General features: G+C 36.0%; 1 pseudogene; it reads right to left on the bottom strand.

Moving 5' to 3' along the window:
- Positions 1-7,856, bottom strand: part of LOC102812362 — a 30,999-nt pseudogene extending 23,143 nt beyond the window's left edge.
- Positions 7,857-8,699: the final 843 nt, after the last annotated feature.

Raw genomic sequence — 8,699 nt, 5'->3', positions numbered from 1 at the left:
AAAAGAAAGAAAAAAGAGGGCATAAGTATATCTTTAAAAAATAATAATAAAAAAAAAATTAAAATACCAGCTTTATTGGTCTAAGAGAGCTTGGTAGAAACTTCATTGGCCTAAGAAAGACTGTAGTCCTTACTCCCTCTTCAGGCCTAGAACTAAACTCATCCCTGTGGCTCACCTTTCAGCCAAACCAAAACCAGACCTTATAGGTCAAACAATAAAGCAAGAGAGGTAGACACTCCTTAGAACAATCAACCTTATAAGATCAAAAGGGCAGAAATTTTCTAGGTATAAAACTCAGAAGGCAGGAAAGAATAGGAAAGAAGCATGAATGGAAACAGGAAATACAAGAAGGAAATGGGAAGAGTGCTCTTGCATTGTGGGGATTACAATCCATGTTACAAAACAAAATCTGCATGAGCTGTAGAATGAAAAACCAATTTTCTCTGTAAACTTTCACTGAAATCACAATAAAAATCAATTTAATAAGACAGAAAGAAAATACATGTAGCACAGTTCTACTCTGACACACATGAATCAGAATCAATTCTACAACAGATGTAAATGTTTGACAATGACCAAATTTCTATCTACAAACTTTATCTTTTCTTGGAATTTTGGATTCAACTGCATACTAAACATTTCAAGTTGAGTATGTCCTCAACTCATGCTCTCATCCCCCATTCTACAAAAACCTGCTCCTTTGGTCTCATATTTTCTATTTGGGGTAATTGACATTCAAGTTTTCCAGTTGCTCAAGACAAAAAAAGAACAAATATAAAACCAAAGAAAAAAGAAAACAAATTTTCAGTAACAATTTCATTTAGAGTAAGATATAATTCATATGCCATAAAATTCACTTTTAAAATAGAGAATTCAGGTTTTTAGTATGTTCACAAGGTTCTGCAACCATTGCCACCATTGACTCCAGAACCTTCTCATCACTCCAAAAAAGAAACTCAGTTTCATTCCTTCTTGACTCCTTTCCTCCCATGTAATATATGCAAAACATCAGCAAACTATTTTTACTTTACTCTTAAAATATACCCCAAATCTAAACATCTTCTATCACCTACACTGTTACAAAATTGTGATCAACCAGCAGGATAATAAACAGAGTCCTAAGTGGGTTACTTGATTCCTGCCCTATCCTTCTCAATCTAGTCTCAACACGAGCCACAGGGAGCTTTTTGAAAACCAAAGTTGCATTTCTCAATACTCTTTTCAAAATTACCCTATGGATTTCTATTTTCTCAGAATATAACTTACACATTAGAGTTCCCTACTAGGCCCTGCATGATCCAACCCTCCTGTTATTTCTTTAGTCTCCTCTTCTACCACTGTACTAAACCTGGTTAATTTGTTCTAGTCATGTTGAAGTTGCTACTCTTCAGACAAGCTATCCATGCTCCTAACTCAGGATACGTACACTTGTTATTCACTCTCCCTGCCTGAATCTATTTTTCATCAGGTATCCACATGGCTGCCTACCTCTGTTCCTTCAGAACTCTGTTCAAATATCATTTTAATCATGAGTTCTTCCTGAACATTTTATGTTAAATGATGTTTCACAGCACTCCCAATCTCCTAGACATCTTAATTTTTTTTCACATAGTTTTGTTAGGGTGTTTTCATGAAAAAAAGTTACAAATGTTAAATGATGCTCCACAACACTCCCAATCCCTAGCCTTCTTTATTTTTTTCTTAGTCTTGTTAGGGTGTCCATTTAACAAAATATCTGTATACATATTGTCTGACTTCTTCCAAGTCATATGTAAACTCCATAATGGTAAGACTAGTCCCAAAACAGTGCCTGGCACAAAATAGACATTCATTTAATATCTTTTTTTTATATAAAAGAGGAGGAGAAAAGAAGCTAGGGGTGGTGTATAGCAAACAAAACACTCTAAATATGTAGCAAGTTTATTGAATTTTGGATGCTCATCAAATTGTAATGGAACTGAATTAAGACCTTTCTGAGATTTAAAAATTTTTTTATATATTTTAACCAAAAGAATTCATAAATAAATATGACTGATTTCATATTGTGATAAATAGATCCTAAAGAGAAAGGGCACATATCTGAACATATTTACCTAATAGTATCAATGGCAAAATAATGGATCTTAATCCAAGTCCATTCAGCTTCATCCAACATGGTCTGGGTTGTCAGAAGAAATGGAGAATAGGTTGGATAAAGGAGAAATATATTCTGACTCTAAGACACTTAGTCCATTATTAGAAATCTTCAGATTGTGCTATCTACCCAGCCTCCAAATTCACAGAATTTGCCCTCTGAATACCCATCATTTCAGTTTTTGTGTGCTCATGTATAAAGAAGAGAAACCAGCACTAAGAATAGAGGAATATCTTCCAGAGAATTATGTCTTAATAAGTAGGGGCAGTCGAATTACAAGAAACTTAAATTATAAGTTAAAATTTTAAAAAAGAGAATTTTTTTTTTTCTAGAATAGGAGAAAAAAGGGGTAGTAGCCCCAATAGGAGTCCTGGTTTGGTGCTGTGGGTTAATGCATTGGACTGCAAAGTCACTTTGAACCTCAACGTTGGCTGTTCAAGCTTACCAGCTGCTCCTCGGAAAACCTATATACTAAGGTAGTTATGGATCGGAACCAATTCAACAACACTTCACATAAAAACAACAAACCACCAATAAAATTAACTATAGAAAAGAAATTGCTAGTGTGTGAACCATTCCCAGAGCCACAGTAAATCAAAACTAATGCATACATTTGAAGATCTAGGCGCCTGGACATGAATCCATCTTGGAAAATGAGAAAATAATAATAATAATTCAAAAACATTGAACATTTGTTATATGCCAGATACTGATGTCATTGTTTTTGTTAAGTGCCATCTATCCCATTCTGACTCATAGCAACCCTGTATAGGGTTTCCGAAGAGGAGCTGGTGAGTTTGAACTGCTGACCTAGTAGTTCAAACTGACCTGCAGTCCAGTGCTTATCCTACAGTGTCACACCAGAACTTCTTTATATATGGTATTTCATTCAGTTATCACAAAATAGCTGTCAAGTAGGCATCGTTACTATCTCTGAGACAGAGAAATTTTAAAACTTGCTCAAAGTTACATTGTTAGGAAACAAGATAGGCAGGTATTGAACTCAGACAATCTAACTACAAAGCCCAATTTTTTTTTGTTTTGTTTTGTTTATATCACCCAAATCAACTTTAAACATTTCATCAGCCCCCAAAGAAATCTCATACCCATTAGCGATCCCTCTCCATTTTCTCTTGATTCCCTAACCTCTAGAAACTACTAATCTTTTTCTGTCTCACTGGATTTACCTACGTCTAGCATTTCACATAAATGGAACTGTACAATATGTGTTTTTTTGTGATTGACTTCCTTCACTTAGAATGTTTTCAAGGTTCATCCATGTTGCAGTTTATGTTAGCACTTTATTCATATATATATATAGTTGTCATTGCTAAGTGCTGTCAAGTCAATTCTGACCCATAGCTACCCTGTATAAGGTTTCCAAGGAGCAACTGGTGAGCTTGAACTGCTGACCTTGCAGTTCAAATGACTTAGCCCACAGTGCCATACCAGGACTCCATAGATAGATAGATAGATAGATAGATAGATAGATAGATAGATAGATAGATAGATAGACAGACCACATTTAGTTTATCCATTCCTTGGTTGATAGACAATTGAGTTTTTTCTAATTTTTTAATGTTATGAACAATGCTGCTATGAACATTATTGTATAACGTTTTTGTTGTTGTTGTTACTTTTTTTTTGCATCTGTTTTCAACTCTCTTGTGTGTACATGTAGGAATGGAATTTATAGGTCATATGCCAATTCTATGTTTAACCTTTTGATTATTTCTTAATCACTATACCTTTGGATATCATCCTTGGTGAAGTGGTGGGTCAGTAAAAAGTAGCAACACCCCTTCCCTTCAACAAGATGAAGTGGCAAAGTGGCAGTAGTACTGGTCTCAAGTGCAACAATGATTGTGAGGTTGGCACAGGACCAGGCAGTGTTTCATTCTGTTGTGCATAGTGTAGTTATGAGTCAGAGCCCACTCAACAGCACCTAATAACAACAACAACAACAATACTTTCTAGAATCAGATGCAGGGTATTTCACACAGCAGGCACAAAATTACTATTGTGGCTAAAGAAAGATTTGGGGTTATTAGCTCTTGCTTTGGCAATCTTTAAGTTTGCTCTTCTTTTGATGTTTCTTATTCTATTATTTCAGTATAAAAAGGATATTTTGGATTATAAAGTTTGAGGTCAACAAATATTATTGAGTTAATGATATGTGCCAATGATTTATGAGGAATTCAGGGGGGTAGTTGCATTCCTTCCTTTCTGCATTCCTTTAGTAAACACTTGTTGAATATCTACCAGTTCATCAGTACTGTCCATGTGGAACTTAAAATCTTATGGAGAAAACACATACATGGACATGTAAACTGTTGTAAGGGCTACCAAGGAAGAGTACAACGTGTTCTGAGACCCTACAATTGGAGTACTGAATACAGGAAAGTCAGGAAAGACTGCTTTATGAAAAATTCACTTGGATGGAGATCTAAAGAGAGATAAGGGGTTATTTGGTGAAATTTAGAAGGAAAGAGTGCCATGGGCAGATGAAACAGCCTGTATTAAGGTTTTGATACAGAAATGAAACATGAAAGCATGAAGACAAAAGGAGACAGAGAGTTCAGAGAGAAAAGGATGCTGGGAATGAGAGGTCGCTGGAGAGGTAGAGAGATGAGACTTTTAGAACCTTATAAAATAGGATAAAAGTGGTGATTTTTAATAGTAAAAAAAGATGAGGGAAAAATACATTAAAGGATTTTTTGATAAGGTATATAGGAGTGTATGATTATATTTAAATCCTGATTGTGGTATACAAAAAGGATTGTATGGGATGCAGGATGAATGTGAATAGTCCAGTTAGGTTTATAAGGGGGTAGAGATAATTGGACAAATTGAGGTATGTGCATTTTGGATTGGTGATTATGAATGGTAGGCATAGGGAGATAATAAGAATGTCAGTACATGGTAGAACTACTAGAAGGCATTCAAGTTTGAGCAGAACAGGGCATGTAACTTTCCTGTAGTGGCATCAAGTAGGTAATTTAATATATGGTCTAGAGCTCAAGAGAAAGTAGGGAGCTAGAGATAAAAATCAAAGATTAAAAACTTTCATCTGAAAAACTGTGATATTGATTGTTGAGGCTACAAGCTTTGTCCGTATGAACTAATTAAGAAAAAATACAAAGACCAAAATATTTGGTATCAATAATATTTGTTTAAACTATGGAGATTCTGAAAAGGAAGAGACCAATATAGTTCAGAATTACTGAGACATATATCTTGAGGGGTGGAAATTGGAGATGCCCTTGAAAAATAAAAAAGATTTGGTTTTGCAGAAAAGAAAAGAATAGAGGGCACACATATCAACAAAGTGATGTTAGGAAAGTAGTACAATTACTGGGAAATTTTACAGGCCCAGCAAATATATAAATAAATCAAAAGACTAGGACAATGTCAGATGACCACCAACTCAAGTCCAGAGAATGTCAGGTGTTTTAGCCTCTCACTAAACTGTTTCTATGAAACATCATGGACTCTTATTTGAACTCCGGTTCCTTTATTGAACCTCTATTCTGAGAGCAAGCCATTATGGCCAACTCACTGTTTAAGAGTATCACCACTCTGCTGAGTATTCCTACTGTTCCCTGTAGGTGGAGCCATCTGGCCTCTGGAGGAAGTCAACAAACACCCAGGGTCATCTACAACCCCAGCAGAATGTGAGCCAATAAGAAAGCATTGTTCAAATGCGAGCTCTGCCCTGTGGCTGTGAACACAGCTGATACCTTTCCAGCACAGTGATTCCTAATCATTATTCAGATTACACTCCTGGCTCCATTGCTTAGAAAGTGGCAAAAATAAATATCTGGAGTACGTAGCAGGTTTAGTACCTCTCCTACACCTCTCCATTAGTATTTATGTTTTTGAGATGGGAAAACTCAACAAAACAATTGAAATTTCGAAAAGATGCCTATTGTTGAAGGAACTGTGAAATTGGCACTCTTAAAATTATTTTTCAGTTTGGTAATATAGTGTATTGTCCTTAAAATTGAAAAGGTGATTTTACCTCAAGGAAGTCATCCTAAGGAGATAAATATTTTTAAAAGACACAAATTTTACACACAAACATGTTTATTAAAGAATTGTTTATAATAATAAAATCAGTTGAAAATCTTAGTGTCCAACAATTAGGGAATGGTTAGGTCAGCAGTTCAAAACTACCAGCTGCTCCATGGGAGAAAGATGAGGCTTTCTGCTCCCATAAAGATTTATAGCCTCGGAAACCCTGTTCAGGGTCGCTATGGGTCGGAACCGACTCGATGGCACTTAACAACAACAACAACAAATTAAGATGCTACCCTGTATTGTAATATTCCCTTTTATTGTCAAATCAATTTTAACTTAAAGCAATCTTGTAGGAAAGAATAAGACTGCCCATAAGGTTTCCAAGGATATAATCTTTATGCACTAAAACTGCCCCTTCTTTTTCCCTTGAAGAGACTAGTGGACTCCAACAGCTAATCATTTAGTTAGCAGCCAAGAGCTTAAACCACTGCTCAACCAGGGCTTTTTATTATAATACTAATCATTGAAAAATATCTTTTTGAAGGGCTTTTCAAAGATTAATTTTTTTTTACACTATTACATTAATTCACAAAATCAAAATAGAAAATTATATAGAGTAATCTCATTTTTGCTAGAAGGAAAAAAAGACTGAAGGGGTAGTTAACAAAATAAATAGTAGTTATCTCAATGGTTGATGGAATTATAAATGATTTTCTAAATTCACAATGCTACTGTATGTATTTTCTGCAAAAAGCACATATTTATTTTGTCATTATAAATAAATATTAAATTAGAAAGCATAGAAAACAAAATTAAAATGGGATGCTATATTGCAAATTATAACATACTTTACAAATAAAGAATTCAGAATTGTGTTACATACAGTTTGGTGTACTGATCACAAATATTTCCTCTTCCCCCAAAGTCATTCCTTCTAGTCACATCTTAAGTCAGTGAAATTACCATTCTCAGAGGAATCGCTAGGAAAAGCATCTTTTTATGTTTGCCATTAGGGACACTGACTTTTTATGTTTGGAGGATGCTGCCCCACCACTCAGAGTATAAAACACTGATTTCATCAGGCCCTACCCCTATCTTGCCTAGTGCTGCAAGGGAGACCAAGGGACAACCTACAACTGACAGCAGGTGTAGGGGGCTTTGCCAACCATGCTGAGTGACTAGCAAGCTTGAAATGGAATAGGAAGCAGACAGCAAGCTATGTCTTCTCTTTGGCTGGCCTATGAGAGCCATCTGGAGAAAAAGAAATTGTCTGATGCTGGAGAAAAAGGTGCCAGTAATAAATAACACAAATCCTCATATTTTGCCATATGCAGAAGGGACCTAGCAAGAACAACTATAGGCTTTGGTGGGAAAACAAACCTTAGCATCACTATTTTATTCACAGGACACATTGTAGTCTTACTTCAGGGAGCACTTGCTGTGGTCCAGATGCCTACAGGTTTTGACAATCCCACTGATACAATTGTTGATTCACACTAATGTAAATGCAGGCCAAGCAGGCACTAAGTATGCATAAAACTCTTTCTTTTCCTGGGATTGCAGACTGGACAACGTAAGCAAGACATGGGTCCTTCATCCCTCCATATTTACCTCTCTTGTCACTTGTTCTCTGGGAACTAGTTGCAACCTCTGTCCTGTGATTCATTTGTATGTACAATTTACTCTTTGACTTAAATGTCATGCTCGCCAAAATAGAGGTTATAATCCCCATTTCTTTAACAGAGGATTAGTGTTCTGGAAGTTGAAGTGTGAATTAGGGAGTGCTTATGTGAGAACAAGAGGAAAAGAGAAGAGGTGAGATGAACTACTCAGTGAGCCACTTCCTCCTGACACACTGTGCTGTGTTCCCTCTGCTCTGTAGTCCACAAGTGACAGGGCAGATCACTACTTCCTGGAAAAAAGCCTAGAAAATGTCTTAGACACTGCAATGGACAAGCCACTACAATTCCACATAGTGACTGTGGGCAAATAGATTCAATGCTCTCTCCAACTGATGCAGTCCCTCTTCAGGGCACAAGATGTGGAGGGTAGAACAAGGATTGTATTTCAGACCTCACTCATCATTTCAATTCTATTTCCTCAGTGAGCAATCCTCACAGTCATATTTTGTGGCTTTAATTGTAAAGTTTAGCAAGCCTCGAGTATTTATAATTAACAAAAACATTCTGTTAAATGTCACTGAGTCAATTCGCACTAATAGATGTCATGTAAGACAAAGTGAAACAATGCCAAGTCCTGCTCATTATAAAAATCAATGCTATATTTGAGTCCACTGTAGCAGCAACTGTGTTAGTCCAGCTCAATGATAGTCTTCCTCTTTGTCTGTGACACTCTATTTTACCAAGCTTGATATCCATTTCCAGAGACTGGTCCTTCCTGATAATATGTCCAAATTATGTGAGAGGAAGTCTTACTTCTAAGGAACATTCTTACTTCTAAGTAACATTCTGACTACACCTGTGAGACAGAATAGTTTATTATTCTTCAGAGTTCAAATGAGTAGATTCTTTTATGGTCTTCCTTA

The sequence above is a fragment of the Chrysochloris asiatica genome, unplaced genomic scaffold, assembly GCF_000296735.1.
Source record: "Chrysochloris asiatica unplaced genomic scaffold, ChrAsi1.0 scaffold00236, whole genome shotgun sequence".
Taxonomy (NCBI): domain Eukaryota; kingdom Metazoa; phylum Chordata; class Mammalia; order Afrosoricida; family Chrysochloridae; genus Chrysochloris; species Chrysochloris asiatica.
This window is presented reverse-complemented; position numbering and strand designations above follow the sequence as displayed.